The sequence below is a fragment of the Beta vulgaris genome, chromosome 7 (assembly GCF_026745355.1).
Source record: "Beta vulgaris subsp. vulgaris cultivar EL10 chromosome 7, EL10.2, whole genome shotgun sequence".
In the NCBI taxonomy this organism is placed as follows: Eukaryota; Viridiplantae; Streptophyta; class Magnoliopsida; order Caryophyllales; family Amaranthaceae; genus Beta; species Beta vulgaris.
The window spans coordinates 8,050,450-8,072,367 of NC_079208.1; the positions used below are offsets into that span (position 1 = coordinate 8,050,450).

Consider the following 21,918-nt stretch of genomic DNA (forward strand, 5'->3'; position numbering starts at 1 on the left):
TCATGTTATGTATCCATGGAGTCCCTAAGATGACGTTGTACGCTGAAAGGCAATTGAGGACGTTGAATTTGGTTGGGAGAATTAGGGGTGATAATGAGCCTGACAAGCTCGCGAGCAGCTCGGGCTCGGCTCGGTCAAAGCTCGGTCAAAGCTCGGCTCGTTGAAGCTCGGCTCGAGCTCGGGCTCGGCTCGAGACTTAAACGAGCCGAGCCGAGCTAGGCAAAGCTCGGCTCGTAAAGCTCGTGAGCAGCTCGTTTATTATTTTATATTAAATAAATATTCTTATTAAAAAAATATTTTATATTAAAAAAATTTAATACTAATTTATATTTTAATTTAGATTACAAATTATATATTTAATTTGTGATCCAACTTCACCTCTACTCCACTAGGCACTAAAGTCCCACATTGGTTAAGAAAACAAGGATCAACCTTATTTTCTTTATAAATAGCTACTATTCCTTACTTCAACTTAAAGTTTAATTTTGTATCTCCTTGGTTGGGAAACAAAAACTATACTTTATTTTCTTCATAGAGGGAATGAAGTATAATTTTAAATAGTTGATTATTTAATCCTTAAAATATTTGATAATTTTTTCTTTAGCAAAACATGGAGTCCCACATTGAAATTTTAACAATGCTAGGAGGGATTGAGTTTGTTTTCTTAACAAAACATGGAGTCCCACATTGAAATTTTAGCAATGCTAAGAGGGATTCCAAGTTATATAAGCATTGAGATGAGTTTGTTTTCTTAAACAAAACATAAAGTTCCACATTGAAATGGGGATAGTGAGTTTGTTTTTCTTTAACAAACCATAAAGTCCCACATTGAAATCTTAGCAATGCTAAGAGGGAAATCAAGTTATAAAAGCATATGATGGGTGAGTGAACAAGCTCACCTACTTCGAGCCAAGCCGAGCTCATTAGTCGAGCCTAAACGAGCTCGCGAGCCGAGCCTAAGCGAGCTCGCGAGCCGAGCCTAAGAGCTCGCGAGCCGAGCTCGAGCCCCAAATTTCCATCACGAGCCGAGCTCGAGCTCGGCTCTCCCAAGCTCGGCGAGCTCACGAGCCGAGCCGAGCCTGGGAAATTATAAACGAGCCCGAGCCGAGCCCAGTGCTATTCGGGCTCGGCTCGCTCGATAAGCACCCCTAGGGAGAATGACTCTTATGTAGATAGAATGATTTCTCCAATGGTTTGTTGCATCTCTCCACTGATTCCGACTAGGGTAATTGATTTTATGATCACGTCCTTGTCATCTAGACCCATGCCCTCCAGTGCACTTTTGAATAGGATGTTTAACTTCTATTGTCGAATAGCACTCACTTTAGAAGACAGTCGTTATGTTGATGGCTAGAAGATTACCAATCCGTCGTAATGCTCTTCCTGACAGATATCATCTCGTCAAATGTGATAGACATCGCCTCCTGTCTCTTTTCGTCTTCTGACTTGAAATCCTTAGGAACTCTCGACAAGAGGGATTTTACTCTTGCTAGCCTTTTGGTTGCGGAATAGTTTAGAACACAAACATCCGATCTACCAAAAATAACACTAATTACATTAGCATGCGACGGTGACGCGGGAGGATTTTGCTTAGGGGATTTTTTATCGAAGGATAATTTTCCTTTGTCGCTAAGAAAGTCTCGGAGATGTTATTTTAGTCCACAAACATCTGATCCACCAAAAATGACACTACTTACATTAACATGCGACGGTGACGAGGGATGATTTTGCTTAGAGGAATTTTTATCCAAGGATGCTTTCCCTTTGTCGCTAAGAAAGTCTTGTAGATGTTATTTGTTTAGCATGAGCGTGTCTTCTCGTATGAGTGTGATACAATCTTTTATCTTGTAACCATGGTCATGAAGGAATTCACACCACATTTTCTAGTCCTTTTGGGCAATGGACAATCATTCTTCTGTGGCAAACGTACAAGAGCTTTAATCTTTGTCAATGCATTAACCACTCCTCCAACATCGACCGAAAATCCATATAATTTAATGTCGGGAAAGGTGTTGTTGTCAATCTTCACATCCATACTTGTACTTTCCCATACATCATGAACGTGATGTGCCTGATTTGGGCGATGTGTGGGTGAGATCTCTAGTTGTTTGGCTTTGGCCTTTGGAAAAATGCTTTCCGATCACTTGACCCTTCGACGTGTGACGCATTGAAATGGTGTTAGGATGGCATCATCTTCTTCTAACCTCATTTGATCCAGGGTTTCGGACTTCACTTCTTCAAAGGTTGCACACAAGTACTTTTTCAAACAATTGTACAGATGGGACCGTAGGACGAGACCCTTTCTAAAGCACTATATTTCCCTCTTGGTATCCAGGTCTTTTATCCTTATGATCTCCTTGTTGAAACTGTTGTCATATTCGCGGGCCGATTCTTTTGGGTTCTGCACAACACCATATAAATCATCAGTTTACTTTCGAGACTACAACTTCCTTCGAACTTGTTGACCAAGGTTGAGATGTTGCCAATGCAACTTGGCTTCAGACATTCGCAACCATTTCAATGTTGTTCTAGTCAAGGTTGCTCCAAAAAGACTTGGACATGCAAGCCTTAACTAGAATTTAAGGGATTAACGTTTGCCACATTCTCTTCTTGTACTGGGCAACATGCTCAGTTAGGTAAGTAGATCCATCATATGTCGCGGTCAGTATAGGAAGGTTAAGATTTTCTGGGAGCTTAGCCTTTGTGATCTTTTCGACCAATGGTGATGCCGCATAGTCGTCTATTTTACCCCACAACACTTGGGGTAGGAGCTCCGGGGATTAGAGACAACAACTTCACCATCCTCTAGTTATGCTTCTGGATTGTCGCCATTCTCTTTGCCATGGGATCTTCCTCTCCATGGGGATCTTGTTGAGGATCACCCTGTTATCTATCGCTTACCTCGTCGGAGTCAGGTTCTTCATCTTCATCAAAACTAGTAACGTCTTCGTCGGAGAGACTACCCATCGACCGAATTTTCTCGATGTTAGCTAGAAATTGAATTTCAAGGCTTTGGTTGACTCTAGTTCTTCTTGGAGTTTGACTACTCTTTCTTGCGACGTAGTGAATTCGGACGACATGCATTTGTTATCTTTTTTTTTATCACTGCCATCTCTACTTTCATTTGCTCTTACATCGCCATCAATTCTTTGAGAGTCATTTGTCCGGCCATTCCCCCCGACTGTTGAGATGAGATTTAAGTCTATACGATGTCGGCCCACGGTGGGTGCCAAATTGTTTAGTTCAAATTTTGCTCAAGGACAAGGATTGATTGGGACGTCGACAATTAGGCGAAATGAATGAAATGATGAGGGGTGAAATAGGGGAATGACGTAAGGAAATGTTGACGCCGAAAAAACCTAATAAAGATGTGTACAAATCGCGAGTGGCTCTGAGCCCGCTAATTCACTAGATGCAACTGTTGTTAGTAAATCATAACGATCAATACAGCCTAAGCAATTCCTCTAAGTACAATGTGAGCTGTCAAATATAAAAGAATGTAATATTAATGATCAATAATGAATCATAATCAAAGTTTCTAATCTCTATTGCTCGTAAGTACTTAGGAGATTTGTAAGGTAGCTTATGCATGCAATTTCGATCATTTGGTCATGTACATATAGGCCTTGAGACACGTCTAAGTGGTTCCTAAAATCACACAATACAACATCATCAGTTAAACACTATTAAAATAACATTATTCCTTAATTTCTTCAAAATATTATTTCTTCTACATCCCCTAACATTTCAAAATCTGATTAAAATTAACTGATTGGATGATAAACAGAATTAGTAGGCCAAGTTCTACCCCTCATAAAAGCTAAAGAGGTTGAATCGTCATCATTCTGACCCTTTATCTAATAGGCCTTCACTTGGCGCAATAGAGACACAAGTTGGTTAAAATAATTATGACGGGGACTACACAGAGTTTCAATCAAAAATTTATGTAAATTAAGTAGAATTTTTCAGAATAGATAATTATTATGCAAGAGAATCAGCAAAAGACAATCCAATAGCTTTTGTAGACTAAATTGGATTTCATTGAGATGACAATAACGAGATGGGCAAAACTTCCAAAATATTAGACTAGCTACTTTAAGAAACTGTAAGAGGCAACTAAATCAGCTAAAGATAAGGAGCACACTATCAACCATAACCAAATAATGGATACTACAGAATACTGGGAAAACTTTATCTATCCATCGGATAATCTACCCACTAGAGATAGACATCATGTAATACCCCGACAATTCTCTCTTTTCAAAAATACCTTTTCAATATAAAACATAGAGAATTACCAAAGCATTATCGCCCGTGTGATAACGTATCGGCTTATTCAAAAATTTGCAGCGAAAAACATATAACTAAACTTCATACTTTTATATGATAGATAAATAAGTACTTAAAACAAAACACACTATAAATGTCTACTTCAAAACCAAACTTAATATAATATGTTCCTACTAAAGTAATAGATATATCAATTTGTTATACAAGCTCTCCATCCCCAAATATCCATAATGCAACATCTGCAAACTTGTAGATGTTAATGCTCTAAAGAATTTGTTCACCAAAATGGCTCATCACAATATCAATAAGGCAAATACATGATCAACATACACAAACAAAGCACATAATCAGCAAAGCTGAGTACTACATAGTATTACATAAACATTCCTAACATGATACTAATAAATAATATGCAGGGATAAATAATAATATAACAATATGACATTATGCAGATAATTTCTACTGAACTAAACTTTAATCACCTTTTTATTACTTTACTGGAATAGTTACTGGACTAAGTTGTCTAACTAAATTTGCCTTCACCTAGGAAGACAAAATACGGGCGCGACTCCGTTTTTCAGAATGACACACACATACTGATATAAACTGATAGGCCACCTTTAATCACTTTAAAAATCACCTACTGAATAATCTCCGCTTAAAACAACCAATATAACTCAAAATCAATACTCTAAATAAAATCCAGCAATTTTAAAATACTTTAGATCCTCTTTAAAAATATCTAAAAGTTGTTTTTACCATCAAAACTTCAATTACTTATTTTATCTAGCATAGTACTACTATACTAGTAATTAAAATCCATAAAACTCCATTATTAAAGCTTTTTCTAAAATTTCAGCAACTTATAAAATTTTAAAACTCTCTTTAAACATACTTAAACATGCTTAAATTCATAATTTAAATCAATCTCATAGTTTATAACATGCTACTATGATTTTTCAATATTTAACACCCTAAAAATATATGCTTTGATAATTAAAAACTCAATCTAAAAATAATACTCAAATCTGAAATTTTATTCTTTTGATACATAATATATATAATCCAAGATTAATCATTTAAACAGTAAATTAAAGTTATTAATCATGATTAATTAGTACTAAGATAAAACATAAAAACATGATCTTTAATTAAAACTTGAGGAGGAAGAAAAGAATTAAACCAACGAATAAAGGATAAAAGAAGGACAAGGCGCCGGAAACAGGGTTGCAGTACCGACGACAACAAGTAGGCGGCAGCAAAGGAGAGGTTTTGGTGTTTGTGACGTCTTGACGAAGAAGAAAGCGTTACTTGAAGAAGAAGAAGAAAGAAAAATTGGAAGAAAAACAAAACACGTGAAAGAGAGAGAATGAGGAAGGCCGGCTGCTTTGATTTGTGAGGAGAGAGAATAATTTTTTTGTGTGGTCAAATAATTGGGTTTAAGTATTTATAAAGAGGTTTTTCCTTTTGGGCTTAGAAAAAGGAGATTGGATTTAAATAAAGTTTGATGATGAATAGGATTGATAAATTAGATTTCCTAACATCAATAGAAATCATTTCCCTAATCCTCTTAGAATTTGGGTTCCTCAAGTCCATTTAAACTTCTTTTCCAAATCCAATTAGTATTTCAAACTTTTTTCAATACATGCCTTAACAAAATATTTTAACTTCCTTAAATCCTTAAAATAATTTCTTTGACTTTCAAAATGGTCAACCTTCTTTAAATAAATAAATCATTTCAAACCAAATTATGTTTAAATATAAATATAAAAAAAGATTAAAATATATTTATAAAATCTATAAAATTACGGGGGATTACGCATCAATAATTAATTAGTAGAGTCCATCTCAACAAAATTAATTATATTTTAATTTTCTATTTCTAATGGATATTCTACCTAGTAGGTAGATATAGCAATCTCTCACAATACTTGTAGATCCAAAAAAGTTCGATTAGAGTAAGCAAAAATTATGACTTTATAAGAACCCTGTTTTCTGTTAAAACATCTAAACTCATTAGTTTACCAAAATAAGTCCACAAGTCTTATGCTTTTTCATAGCCAAGGGAGACAAAAAGGAGAAATAAAAACTTGAGAAGAGGCCATTATCTCCATAATTGCTAGTAATAAGCAATGGGCTTTTGATAAACATTTTGAATATATGTCTAACCAGTCGCAAGCCACGTGGCCCAAAGGAAAATATCTCTATTATATAAGGGAAAGGGGGAGTAATAGTGTCCTCTTTTGAAATGCCTATTTTGCTCCCCTTCCATTTCTAAATTACAAAAGGAATGTCAAAATCAAAATCGGCACTCAAATAAAACTACCGAAAATTAATTTACAACACTCACTCACAAATCACTTAAATGAAGAAACTTTACCAATCACTCATACAATTGAGAAAATCACGTTATAAAAAATCACGCAAATCACTCAAATAATCGAGAAACTTTATTAAAACTTAAAATTAACATACAAACTAAAACTAATAACCTAGAACGTCAATACATACAAAAACATGTACAAAAATTTACTTACAAATCACTATTCTCAAAAACCATTCACAATTAATGGTGGGTCATGATAAAAATAGAGGTGTATTTGTATAGTAGTGAAATCAGAATTTAGAAGTTAGATAAGGAAAAAAAAAATTATTTACTTTTTCATAGTGTTTTGAATTTAGAAGTTAGTACTATACTTAATTCAAAAATCAACTAAAAAATTATAATATTAGAAATCATAAATAAATTCAATAAAATTTCTATTTTGTTCATAGAATTTAACTTTGAAAAGTAAAAAAAAAGACAAAAATAACGGTGAGAGACTTAAGTGACAGAAACTAAACCAATCAAATTTTGCAATTAAAAACAATTATACTTCATATGTCTAATGTTCAAATTTTGACTCTTATGCCGAAGAAAATCGAGTTTCTGTTTCGAAAAAAATTCAAGCACGCATCGCGTGCAAAAAATTCTAGTTTCCCACTAAAGTAAGTTAGTCACTAGTTAATAAATAGTTGGGACCTTTAAAAGATTAGTAGACTTATTTGGAATACGATGATTGATATCAATTTTTTATAAAATAATTAGTTGTTGATCCGGACGATACCTTAGATTATTTATCAATGTAAATTTGAAGTGTTAAATTAAACACTCAAGAGAATTGACAAAAAAGTTATAGGCATTGGATAATTGTGCTCTTGATATAATCTTCCAGTTCCTTTTAAATTTCCACATAGTAAATTATAATATGAATTATTGATGAGTATAACCCTCGACTTCAAGAGAGTACATATATATTAATATATAATTAATTACAAAGACTATAATACAATCTTAGTTTTGAAATTTACTTTAATGTATAAGAATATAATCGGATGCAATTAAATAGTATAATGGTGCTAATTAGGGAGGTTATAAAAATTTTAAGAGTTCTTTTTATATATAATATAATAGTATTGAAAAGTAGAACAAGTTATTATTACCATTATATTAATGAGTATTAATATATACATATTTACTTAATTGTTTTAAAATGAGAACTATTATGTTGTATTTAAATAATTTTGTTTCATACAAAGTCCATGTAGGCGGAAAGTTCAAAAGAAATTTAAGTTGTCTATATAGGCGGTAAGAAAGAAAAAAAACGTAAAATAATATATCCTTACCCTCTATGAAGGGAAGAGTAGTAGTTGTACTTCTTACTTCTATAAGAATGTTAGATCTTATGGGTCACTCAAGTGTGTATTAGATGGTTGCATGGTCTGGATCTTTGATGGGTATGGAGCAAGCAAATTGAGGGACTATTAACAGTAGCAGTATTGCACTTTTGCTCGAGCAATGTTGGTGGCCACATGAGTTACCAAGTATGTGGGCCATAAATTTTGAGATAATTGGATGTAAATAATGGGTCTCCTTAATGATTTTGGGAATATTGTTGGATGTCAGTAATTATATCTTTAAATGCTTTTCTTAGATGTAGGTTATATATATATATAGTTGGTTAGTGTGTTCGTATTTCAAATGGAAGGTTGGCGTGTTCGAGTCTTCACATATACATTTTTGTTGATTACTTTGTATCATTTGTTTGGAAGCGTGAGGAGGACATGTGGCAGCGTGACATTTGTTTGTGGGTTTATATATAGGGGCAATATCACATGAGAAATGAGAATAAATTTCAACCACACGATTGGATTAAAGTTACAAAACTTGTTCATTAGAGTTATATTCCCCTAAAAAATTTTGAGCCAAAATTAACACAATTTTACAACCTATGGTGAGCAAAGGCCTACTTAGGTCACTGGCGAGCCTTGTTTTTTGTTGGCTTTTGCCTTGACTAGGAGAGATAAAGAGAGCGAAAAAGTGTAGCTTTCTCGATTGGTCTTCTTTTTTAGACTGGCATAAATATGTGTATAACTTTGAATATAATTAATTATTTGAATTATGTGAATAAAGTTTTATGAAGTTTCATATTTTGGACAAAACTAACACAATTTTACATGACTATGTTTTTAATTTTCTCATACTTAATGATTAAAATAGAGTATATAAATAATATCAAAAGTGAATATGATACACAACCATAAAGAAACAAAGGAACTACACATGCATACATCCAATTACAATATCCCTTTTGAATTTTTAAATTCTCTCCACTCAAAATGAAATTACATCCTATTTCCAATAGCTGGCTAGAGTGGTTGAACCTCTAAATAAAGGGGCCAGTACTCCATTTTAAAAGTTAACATGGCATTATCCCACTTAGAATTGGACATTTTAGGTTGCTTAGAGAGGAAGTATACATCTTGATAGGAGTTTATAAGTAGACAGATAAGGATGTTAGATTCAAAAACAATTAATTACTTCTTTGGAAAAAATACTTACTAAATTTATTCACACAGAGTCACAAAGGCACAAAGCATAATATACCCAAATGGCTAAGCTAATCCGTAGCACCACCCTAGGCCTTGCCGTAGCGGCCCCTTTCGTACTTGCCTTGATTGCGAGCTTTGTTATGCATGCTACTCTGGCGCAAAACAATCCCGGTAATAACTTTCTACATATCATATCTTGTAAATTATAGTTCCATATTTGCTTTTTTATAAGTCCAATCATACTATTTTCAGCTATAAAATAAGTAACCAAAAGAAAATCTTAATTATCATCAACATGTTCACTCCGTTTCTTAATATACTTCTGTGCGATTCTCCGACACACACATTTAAGTATTTAATATTTTTAAATATGCATACATAAATAAAAAACTAAAAGTCGAAATTGTGAAATTACATGAGAGAATCTAACTTACTATATCTTTGCTCAAATTACTATACTTCCTCCGTTCCGGATTAAATGCAACAATTTCATTTTTTCACTATTTCACACTTTTCACTTTGACTAAGGTTTGTGACTTATACATAATGAAAAACATAGTGAAGTGGGATCTTGTTAAATTTGTCTCGTAATGTACTTTCATAAAATATAATTTTTTATAATTTTTACTTTTATGTAGTTATAGATGTTTGTGGTCAAAATAATGCATCGGTATGCATAAAAGTGAATTTGTTGCATTTAATTCGAAACGGAGGAAATATCTTTTATCGTTTATCCATTTACTGTTTTAACTTATAAAATGTAGGTGACCTAAAAAAAAACCAAATAGAAAGTTTATTAAGAATATAATGTAGGGAGTAACTAGCAAAATTGCATCAGAAAGATACTGTAAAGACATATTTTTCAATTTAAAATGGAAAGAATAATCTCACCAACGAATTTGAATCATTTTCATACAGTCATATTCTTTTTTCATGTTGGGCTATGTTCTTTATGTATATTGTATCATGAGAACAACTTATTGACTTAAATTGCTAGCTTATTATATCCAACAAAATAATCCTAGAAAAAAAATGCAGATGCTCTTAGACTGGCAAAATGGTGCCTCTTTGAGGGCTTTGATCAGTCGGGTCATTGCGGAGGTGATCAAGACTGGATAGACTGTACAAAAGGGTGCAAGGCAATTTCTGCTTCTATACACTCTGGGATTTGTGATGACGATCCTCAAAGTAATCTAAGAAAATGCTACTGCGTTATTTACTGTGGATCAACCCCACAAACTGATATTTGATTGCCTTCTTTAAATTTCAATAATTCGAGTGTACTTTTTCATTGTTGTACTCAGGGGCGGATTTAGGGGGTGGCTTACCCAGGCCTCGACCCACCTCATGATCCAAAATAATTATAAGTAACCTATCTGGGATAGTAATGCAAATTGGTATGGTGGAGCATGTGGTTTTTAGAGAAATTAATCAATAAATTCGGCCCACCCTATATAAAAATCCTAGATCCGCCACCAGTTGTACTTGTACCTCTTTCAATATTTGAGTATGCCCTTTGACGGAAGTTCACCTGCTAATTTTTTTTAGATATGCGCTAAATAACACGAAATGAACTATTTATATGAACAATGCTAGATTAAGTGAAACTCCCTATTATAGATAGATTTCCAAAATACTTTATATCCATAGAATGATTGAATATCCTATCAAATAATAAGAACTTCAAGAACTTTACCGAGACCATCTCAATCATATGTGATTGAGACAGCCTCAACATACAAGGTTCTCCGTTCTCGACCACCACTGTTATAGTTGCTACCATCGTCAACTTCCCGAATATTAGGGACCCCATCAAAATCCACCAACACTATTATATCTTCGAAAATAATACTCCATCCATTTTTATTTACTTGGTACTTTTGGTGAATTTAAAAGATGTGAGATATCAAAGTGTAAAAAATTGATGTGATAGGTTATTATATAAGGAAAAAGTGAAAGTGTAACAATTAAATAAAAACGACCGAAAAAATGAAAAAGTAACCATTAAGTAAAAATCGGAGTAAAACTCGTCTTCATTGTTTCCGAAAATAAATAAGGTTTGATCTCCTTTGGTTCTAATTCCATATTGATGTTGCTTCTTTTCTTCTATCAGATTCCGAATTTCTAATTAAGAACAAAACTTTTTTCCTGGCTTCAAATTTTGGTACGACCAGCTATATGACTTTTCTGACTTCAAAATCCTTTTTTTTTTTTTTTTTTGGTTAAAATGGCATAGCAAAAACAACGACTACCTAAATAGTTTAAATCAACCGAGATAAGGTTAATACAATAATTAGGGGGTGGGGCATTTCCCTAACAACATTTTGATTTATACCCAAAATTCTGCCCTCCCGCGCCATAGCATCCGCAACCTTGTTTCAATCACGCTTCATGAGCATGCACTTCACCTGCGTGAATCCCTGCAAAGTTTCCCTGCACTCTCTAACCATATGAATCATGCAGTTTCTCTTCTTGATTGATGCGATTATTAGCTTTCTGGCAGTCAGACACAAGGTCTAGATTAGAAACATGTTCCGTCCTAGCAAGGTGGAGACCCTCGTAGATCGCATGAAGCTCAGCCATAAGAACATCAGCAACCATAATGACCTTTGGCAACCCATAATCCATTCACCTACACTATTAAAAAGGCACGCCGCCACACAAGACGGCTTGAGAGGGTCAGTCACTGAGGCGTCAACATGTACAACATAATCCAGATCGGGAGAAAGGAAAGGAGATGGGAGACAAGCACGTTAAAGTTTTTCGGGTTGAGAGGTCTGGACGAGATGAACTCCTACACGCTAAAGGACACTTTTCGAACAAACACTTCAGGGCTTGGGTGATCTACACTTTGGAAAATTTTCCTATTTCGAGACAACCATAACTTATAGCAAATAAAGGGAAAAACCTCCCATCATGGGAGATTTAAAAGTGTGTCCTTACATAGAAGGTTATCTCTAATCCACTCATCCTGTCCCCCCTATTTAGGTTTTGCTTAGGGCCGAATTCATCCCAGATTTTTCTAGCCTCCACACAGTCACGAAGCACATGTAGAATATCTTCATCCTCTTAATTACACAAAGAGCACGTCGGGTTATTAATGATATATATATGGTAAAGGGATGCTTGGGTTGGGATTTTACGATGCCAAATGAGCCAAAGAAAGAATTGTATCTGTAGCACCCCGACCTCTAATCAAGTTGTTACGTAATTAATCGATTAATAGCAGCGGAACCTAGATAGTCGGCGCGTTACCGCCGTACTTTCCATAAGGAAAATACAAGGCAACATAAATTCATAAAGTTAAACATATTATAGAGTAAAATATAACAAGGATTTAACATTAGTCTTGATTAATTGAAACTTAGTTACTAATCAGAGTTTTGATATTAACTTAAATTAAAACCACGAGAGTCTATATAATCTAGATATTAAATAATCCTCACTGCTACGCCATCCCGTTAGCACCATCGGTACCTAAAACATAAAACAAAACGTCGTGAGCCGAGGCTCAGTAACATACTACTCTAACAACGTAAATTCATTTCACATTTATTTATAAACAAGGAGGAGAGAATAAGTAAAACCATTTCACAAACATAATATATCATGTTACATTATCTTCTTTTATCATGTTCATCATCATATATCTTTTACTTTGGTAACTTGGCTCGTACAACATAAGGGACATCTCCCCAGAACATAGTAACATCGTAAACGGGAGCCAGCCACCCGAGGTAAAAAGCCCTCACTAAACGGGAGGTGGCGTTAATACCCAGAATATAGAATGTTCGGGCCACCCGAGGACAATAGCCCTTGCTAAACGGGAGGTGGTTAACCGACCGGGAGGTACGTGCACGACTAACTATAACGGGATACTTGCCAAGAACCGTCTTTCACTTGAATTTATCATGTTTCATTTCTTTTAAGCATATCATCATCATCGCGAATAATTATATTCTTTCATTTCATCATAACATCATCATCATCATTTCATAACATCGTATCATCATAACCATCATAAAACATTTCATTTCCCGCAATCCATATATAAAACATAATGTTAATCATGATCATATAACATATTTCGAAGGGGAATGCGGGTGTTAGCAGTAGACATTACCTGAATTCCTGCTTAACAACCATGGTAGCCTGGGGGAGGCTTGTAATATCCTTTATCTTCTTTAATCTAATCAAGAATACTTTATTAATGAACGTTTCGTTATTTAGCTCTAAGCCTAAATATTAGTTAGCGCTTATTAAGGTCATAGCGTTCGTTACAACGTCATAAAGGTCTCATCAAAGGTCGTTATTTCTTAATCGTTAATAACTTCTTAAGGTGACTCTTTAACAACTAACTAGAAATAACTCGTTTAGTTATACTTTTAGAATTATCGAAACATTAAAGTTATATTATTACATGTTATATAACCTTTCAAAAAACATACCATTATTCTAGTTCATAGTTAATCATTAATTGGTCGTCCATTAATAAATTAATTAAGTTTAAAGCTATAATAGAGCCATTCACATTATTATAATATTATTTAATCACTTAAATTATTAAGTCAAGTAACTAGTCATTATAAGTGAACTTAAGAACTAGTGGAGTAATCATAACTTAAACTCAAATTATAAACAATAAGCTTAACAAATTAGTTTTAGTTAACTCAAACAACTTAGTCTTTTTTTTTAACTGAAAAGGAGACCAGATTAAATTAAAACATCAAAGTTCATTACAACCTCCAAACCAAGTCTACGCTTACCTAGATGTACTAACATCATTTCCTCAACCCAAAAGAAACTGGTCCTAAAGAAGTCATTAAAAAAAAACATACATCCCCAATCAAACATACAATGTCAAGAAGAAATAGGAAACAGAAACATAGAAACATAGAAACATATCACTTTTCCACTGTCCCAGAAGAGCTCGCCACGAACTCCTTATCTTTCAGGTAGACGTCCATAACATGAATTGGTGCCGTGATAAACACCACTCTTTCCTCCCTCTGATCCACTGCTCCAGCCGCCAGGATGTGCGCCACCTTGTTACCATCTCTCTTAGTGTGCATGAACTCCACCATCCAGTCCCTCGTGAGGAGAATATAGATGTCCATAATAATCACCCCCAGCGGGTGGTTTTCAGCCTCCAGAGGTTGCGACAACAAACTGACCACCCCTTTAGCATCACATTCCACCTCCATTTTCCGGTAGTTGCAATCCCAAGCAATCTGAAGGCCCTCCCTAATTGCCATTAATTCTGCCGCCTCTGCCGACCCAGCTTCCACCTTTTTCGCAAAACCAAACTCCCAGTCACCACCTGCAGTTCTAAAGACACCGCCAATGCTAGCATTGTTCCATTCAGTCTTCCACGCTCCATCCGTGTTAAGTTTCAGAAAACCACTTCGAGGTGGTTTCCACCGAATCACCGGAGCACCACCCATCACTTTAGGCCCTTCCACCTGAAAAGCTTTGAAATTAGTAAAAAAATCCGCCATCACCCTATTGAAAAGGAATCTAGGGTGAGTGACGGCTTTTTCGAAAACCGCTTTGTTTCTCGAACACCACAAGTGCCAAAACACCGTGGTGAACTTTGTAACCCAGCTTTCATTCTGCTTCAGATTAGAAGTAACCCAATCCATCCACTCAAAGGTAAAAAACAGGTTATAATTGTTTGGTTTGTGATTTTTCAAAATCTCCAACCACACCCTCTTAGCCCCACAACAGTCCCGAAAAAGATGAATGAGCGTTTCCCCAGCTTGCTCGCAGACAGCACACTTGGGATCAAAATTAGGGATACGACAGGAAAGAAAAAAAGAAGAAGGAAGGATCTCACGGAGACCATTCCAAAGAAGCATTTTATATTTAAAAGGAATATTTTTTCTCCAGATCTCCTTCCAATAGGCAGCCTCGCTATTTTCCATATTAATGCTAGCAGCTAGATAGTAGGCAGACTTTACACTGAAAACCCCCCTCTTATCAAACTTCCAAATATAGTCATCTTCCCCCACCCCCACAGAAGCAAGAGGAATCTCCCTAATTTGCCTCAAAATGTTCGAAGGAATCATATGTGAAATTTGCCTAGTGTCCCATCTGCCTCCCACTATGATCTCTTTCACCTGCCAATGCGACATATACTCTGGGATATCACGCGTCACAACCTTCACAAGAGGTTCCTTACCAACCCACCAGTGATACCACAAGGAAGTATTTCTACCATCCCCAATTCTTCTAAGCAAACCCTTTTATAGCACCCCCCTCCCTTTCACAATATCTCGCCAAATTGGGGAGTGGTTCCCTCTTGCACAAGCATTAAGAAACGACCCCTTCTTCCAGTACCTGGCTCTAAGAATTCTAACCCACAGTTTCGACTCATCCTTCAGAATCTGCCACCCTAACTTAGCCATAAAAGCCATGTTCCAGTCCTCCAGTTTCCGAAAGCCCAGGCCACCCTGAGTCATAGGTCTACACACTTTATCCCAGCTAACTCTTGCCAAGTAGTGAGTTTTATCCACCTTGTTCCATAAAAATTTTCGGCAGTCCCTCTCTATCTCCTTAATCACTGACATTGGCAGAATGGAGGTCTGCATACCATAAACTGGAAAAGAGGTGACCACCGCTTTGATAAGCGTACATCTCCCCGCCATGTTAAGAAACTTCGCCTGCCAGCCTCTAATAGAGTTCTTAACTTTGTCCAAAATACCCACAAAGTCAGTTCTACGAAGCTTATTAGGAAGAATATTACATCCCAAATATTTCCCAAAACTAGTCGCCCCTTTTATGGACAGAAAATCAGCCAGGATTCGCCTCTTTTGATGTTTCATTTTAGGCGGAAAAATCACTATAGATTTCGACACATTGATCCGAAGGCTCGACATATTTCCAAAATCTTCCAAAACATCAAGAATAACCTTCCCATTCCTATTCGAAGCTTGACCAAACAATAAGACATCATCAGCATAAAAAATGTGGGACACTCCTAAGTCCTTACTAAGTTTGATTGGCTTCCAACTCCCATCATTTATTCTCTCATTAATCATAATGGAAAGTCTCTCCATGCATAAGACAAAAATATAAGGTGAAAGGGGATCTCCTTGTCTAATACCTCTGGAAGGCAAAAAGGCTTCAGAAACTTCCCCATTCCAAAGCAAGGAAATAGCAGGGGAGCAAATGCAGTCCATAATTAAATCAATAAGGGTCTTAGGGAAGTTAAAACCATGAAGGGTATCCCTAATGAACCCCCACTCCAAACTATCATAGGCTTTAGAAAGGTCTATCTTTATAGCCATGATGTTTCTGTTTGGGGGACTTTTTTTAAAGAAAAAAGCCATCTCCTTCGCAATAACTATATTTTCTTGAATATTTCGCCCAGGGACGAAACTGGTTTGTGAAGGATGAATAAGATCCCCAAGCACTGGTTTAATTCTATTTGCGATAACCTTGGTAAGCAGCTTGTAAACCGTATTGCACAGGCCAATAGGTCTAAAGTCTTTACAACCAACTGGAGGGTCCATCTTCGGAATAAGGGCCAAGAAGGAGTCATTAAGCCCACTAGGGAGGTGGCTAGTGTTAAAGGCATCAGAAATAAGATTAAACACACTTGGGCCCATTTGGTCCCAAAAGGTTTTAAAGAAAACAGCTTGTATCCCATCCGGCCTCGGGCTTTTGAGAGGGGCCATATGACTAAGGGCAGTCCTCACTTCCATCTCTTCCACTTTCCTACTTAGGCGGTCTTTCCAATCAGCACAAATCACCAAAGAACTCTGAAAATTGACTCTCCTAGGATGACTGTAATGAGAGGTGGTAAACATCTGCCTAAAATGATCCGTCATCATCTTTTTTAAAACCTCATCCTCCACCACCCACTCATCATTCTCATTTTTCAGACACGAAACCTTCCTCCTACAACTTTTAATCTTTGCTAATGAATGGAAGTACCTCGTATTCATGTCCCCTAACTTAGCTTTATTAATCCCAGCCTTCTGAGCCCAGATCAATCTTTCTTGCTTCAAAAGGTCATTTAGCTCCACCAGCAGATCCACCTCCAATTTTTCAAGGAAAGAGGACTGTTTAAAGGACAACGATCTTTGAATTCCTCCTAATCTCGCCAAAACTCTTTTTTTCTTTTGGGCAATATTACCAAAAACAAATTTATTCCAGTTCTTTACCTGACCTAGAAACGACTCCCTAGCTTCAAGAAAATTATCCCTATTAATCCCCCAGGAACTTTCTACAACATTTATAAAGTCCGAATGATGAATCCAGGCCTCCTTACATCTAAAGGGAAAGGAAACTTGCCTAGGTTGGTCTTCCAAAATAACCAGAAGAGGACAATGATCAGAAAAGGTACGAGGCAAGTGAATTACCTTTGTATCCGGGAAGATGTCCAACCATTCAGCATTTGCCAAGGCTCTATCCAACCTTTCTTTAATCAGGGCCGCACCATCTCTACCATTAGTCCAGGTGAATCTCGGACCTTGGAAACCCAAATCCATAAAGGCATTGGCTGCCATCCAATCCTTGCATTTCTGACCCTGGTCTTGACACAGCCTTTTACCTCCCATCTTTTCGTTGCTGCTTAAAACCTCGTTTAGGTCTCCCGCCACCAACCAAGGAGTACCCCTAGGTGGGGAGTCCTTTGTAAGGTCCACCCAATACTGGTTCCTATCCAAAGCCACACTGGGAGCATGCATCCCCATAAAAAGAACTTCCGGTGTATTAGCACGAAGCTTAAACAAGGCATGAAAATAATTTGGCTTCTCATCCGCATACTGCACCAACGAAATCTCTGGCTTCCACATCAACCAAATGCCTCCTCTCCTTCCAAATGAGGGGATAATTCTGAGATTACCATACCCTAATCTTCTTGTAGCTTGGTCAGCACGTAAAGTAGAACACTTTGTTTCTCAAATAATCAAAATATCCGATTGATGCATCTTCACAATGTCCAATGCATGCCACAGAAAAGCCTTGCTGTTGGCTCCTGTCACATTCCAAACTATGGCCTTCATTCTAACAGGCTTCATTTGTGTCACTGTTGGATCCATCAGTTCCAACACAAAATTTTCCATCTTTGACCTATTTCTCGGGGGCAAGTCTCCCATCACGTTCTTTTTGGGGGTCAAGTTCTCCTTTTGTGGTACCATCAAAGTCCATATTTCCGGTGGGACCCCTGGTACCCTGTAATACTCGACCTCCATCTGGAGCTTTCCGGTCATTTCTTCTATGATGAATACTGACATCAGATTTCGAGGTTTTGAAATTTCCACCTCTAGGTTTTCTGATTTTAAGTTGAAAACTGGAGGATTTTTGCGAGGAGCTTGAGTCTTTTGATCCGGACCGAAGTCGAATACCCAAGGTTCCGGGACCCTGTGATGTTGAAACATCATTAAATGAGACAACTGATAATGAAGTTCGAAGGCCTGTTCTATTGACAGTGGCTTTGCCATTGCCTTCCACAGCAGCGGGGTTGGGAAAGTTGGGAACATGTTTAGGGTCTTTTGAGGTAGAATTGGGGATAGAGAGAGAGACGGGGTCAGGGGGGCTCTCTTTAGAGGTAAGAGAGGGTTTTTCAAGTAAGGTTGCTGATCTTTGGCTTTCTCCATTTTCCTCTCTCTTATCAGGCTCTAACTTCTCACTTTGGTTTATGTCTTCCTCCAGATAAACTGGAGTATTAATAGGCTGCTGTAACTGAACGGACGTTGATCTCCCATGCAATAACCCTTCCTCGACCGAAGGAAAAGTACTTTTTCCTCCACCAATAGACATCGCCGTTTTTTTGTTTCCCCCAATCTTCTCCCCATTTTTATATATATTTTTTATCACTTCCTTTCCTTTGTCAGAAACTGAATCATTACCTCGTTTTTCAAAACTAGTTTTTTCTCTCTCCTGTTCATTTCCTACCAACCACTGCCATCTATTATTTAAACTCCCTTCTTTATTCTTCCCCTGGGTCCCTCCTCTAAACTCCCTTCCATATTTCCCTTTTGTCCTACTTGTACCTTCCCCTTGTCTTTGCTGGCCCACTATATTTCCTTCCTTTCCTCTCCCTCCTCTTTTCCGTATATTCGAAACTACTATCCATGGCCCATCATTCCAGGCCTCCTCATCATTGGCTTTTGTCTTTTCCTCTTGGTTTTTTCTTTCCTCCCTTGCCCCTGTATCTGTATCAATCATTACTTTCTTTCCCAAGACATTCTCCTCCTTAGTTGAGCTATTGTCCTCCATGGTTACCCCATTCTCCTTCTGGGTTTCATTGTTATCCTCCACCACCATCCTTTCCTTGGTCACCTGACTATGTTGAGTCTTTTGCCTCCCTTCATTCTGCCATTCTGTTACTTGTGCACACTGATCTCGCCTATGACCAATCTTTCCGCAGTGGAAGCAAACCAAACTTAAATTCTCATACTCCACATTCTGCCATGCCTTTGCAACCCAGACCTTCGACACCAGGGCTTTTGACAGATCCAGCTCTATGCACACTCTAGCATATCGTCCTCGTGCCACATTATCAGTTGCATAGTCAACCTTAATCGGTTTACCAACTTTTTCTGCAATAGCGAATAACGCGTCTTTATCATAATACTCCAAAGGTAACTCCGGGAACCTAATCCACACCATGATTTTATCAAAGGCTGATAGAGAAGGACGGAAGTCTGGTTTCCATCTGGTGAGCATTAAATAATGGTTTAGGATAAACCAAGGTCCTCCATAGAGAGCTTTTTCCATATCATTTCGGTCATTGAATTTGAAAAGAAAAACATCCTGTCCCAAGTCAATTACTTCCACCTTATCCTTCGATTTCCATATTCGGTTTATCCTCTCCACCAGGAATCTTCTATTTATGGACATCCCCAGCACCTTTCCCATTAGGGTGTTCCTCCACGGTTCTCTCAGTTTCTGGAGCGTTTCTTTTGAGAAACTTACCGCCAATGAGGAATCAGGGATCACCACCTCCTCGTCATCCCACTCCAGGGATGTCTCCATTATCTGTTTAGCTTCCGGAAACCACTGCGTCGACCCAGCGACCGCATCTCTGAAGGAACTTAATTGGAAATTTGTCCTAGGCTGCCACTTGAAAGCTTCTCTAGTTTCATCACCTTCATCTTCCTTCGGTCGATCAATCATTTCTAAATCTCCCAGATGAAATTGACTCATATTCATCTGAAAATCCCCTTTTGTTGAGAGGGGGTTAGCTTCTTCACTCCTATCTGTCTCCTTCCCGGCCTCTACATCTATTTCCATCTCTCTGACCTCTCAGGTCCCAAAGGAATTCAATCTCAAACCCAGTTCCAGAGCTCCTGTACCCCAAGGCACAAAGAAAAATCTCTGATGACCAGGCTTAAGACAGGAAAACCGGACACAAAACAGGAAGCCGAGAGAGAAAATTGGAAACAACTTAGTCATTAGGAATAATAGCCCAAACATAGTTTTAGGAAATAAGCTAAGTGGATTAATTTAAACAAACTACTTCAGTCCATGAATATAAACATAACAAGTCCAGTTCATTATTTAGCCCAACAACAACAATAAAATCATATTATAATGTTTAACTTTAAGTTCTAGTGTAGTCTCGTAGGCCCAAACTAGTATATACTAACAAGGGAATATAACTTGGGCTTGGATTATAAACTAAGGAAATCAGAAATTAAAAGAAGAGGGTGCTCATTACCTCTGCTACTAAGAGCAGGGAGGACAAACCTGCGAGGCTCCGGCGAACGGGGGGGTTGACGGCAACGACCGGCGGCAACTAGCAACGACGGCAGCGTGACGCGGTGGCTGGGGTCTCGGTGGTGCTGCGCGTGCAGCAGTGACGCGCGAAGAAGAAGAGCGCGGGAGAGAAGAGAAGAGTGCAAGGCGGAGAGAGAACGTGAGTGCGCGCTGGTTGGCGGATCTCCGGCGAGTCGCGCAGGTGGCCGACGAGCGACTGCAAGGTGGGGGCGCGACTGAGCGTGGCGTGAGACCGGTGTCGTGCCACCGGTGGTGGGTTGAAGGGGCGAAACAGATGAAAGAGAGAATATGGGGTTTTCTTTTTGGGTTCCTTTAGTCACATTTTCCGGCGAATTATTGACTGAAAAATTCTGATTAGTATGAGAAGAGAGGATGAAGATTGTTGTTGATGGTGTTCTTGGTGATGAATCTCCATGGCTCTTTATAGTGAAATTGGGAACCTAAAATCAGTGGATGGGGGAGATAATTGAAGCAAATATTCTGAATTTTAGCTTGAAGAAGCTATGGTGAGGGATTGGTGACAGATTTTTGGCAGAGAAAGAAGGGTGAAGGGTGATGGCATGTGTGCCAAATGGCCATGGAAGGGTGAAGAAGAAGGCAACATTAATGGAGTGTTGACCATGGCTTTATTTTCTCTTTTTCCTTTTTGTTTTGCAAACCAAAAATCAGAATTTATTCCCACACTATCACTCTAAACGTGGCTTAGTAAAATTTTGGTAAAACTTGGATATTTTGTGTCTTAGTGAATTAACAACAAAACTAACCCTCTTGTTTAACTCATGAACTTATAAAATAAAAATTATCGTCGTTCGTTATTAACAAATTTTAAGTCAGAAATTTGTATGTTGAAATTCTATATTCGTTTTACTATACGTTGCTTAATTAGTGAAATGATAAAATATAATATATTTTAACTACATTATTAAAATTAATTATTTAACTTAACCTTATTTAAGATTTTAGGATATTACAGTATCTTATGGGGGTAATTTCCCTCCCATTCCCTGTAACACCCCGATAATTCTC

The 21,918-nt window shown here is 37.3% G+C and overlaps 2 long non-coding RNA genes across 2 annotated transcripts; one reads left to right on the forward strand and one right to left on the reverse strand.

Moving 5' to 3' along the window:
• Positions 1–9,111: 9,111 nt before the first annotated feature.
• Positions 9,112–10,692, forward strand: LOC104898584 (uncharacterized). Its single transcript, XR_790812.4, has 2 exons — positions 9,112–9,333; positions 10,201–10,692. It is a non-coding gene; the product is annotated as an uncharacterized LOC104898584 (long non-coding RNA).
• Positions 10,693–11,468: 776 nt separating this feature from the next.
• On the reverse strand, positions 11,469–21,380 carry LOC125499639 (uncharacterized). Its single transcript, XR_007276604.1, has 2 exons — positions 20,863–21,380; positions 11,469–12,639 (listed from the first exon to the last, which is right to left on the reverse strand). It is a non-coding gene; the product is annotated as an uncharacterized LOC125499639 (long non-coding RNA).
• Positions 21,381–21,918: the final 538 nt, after the last annotated feature.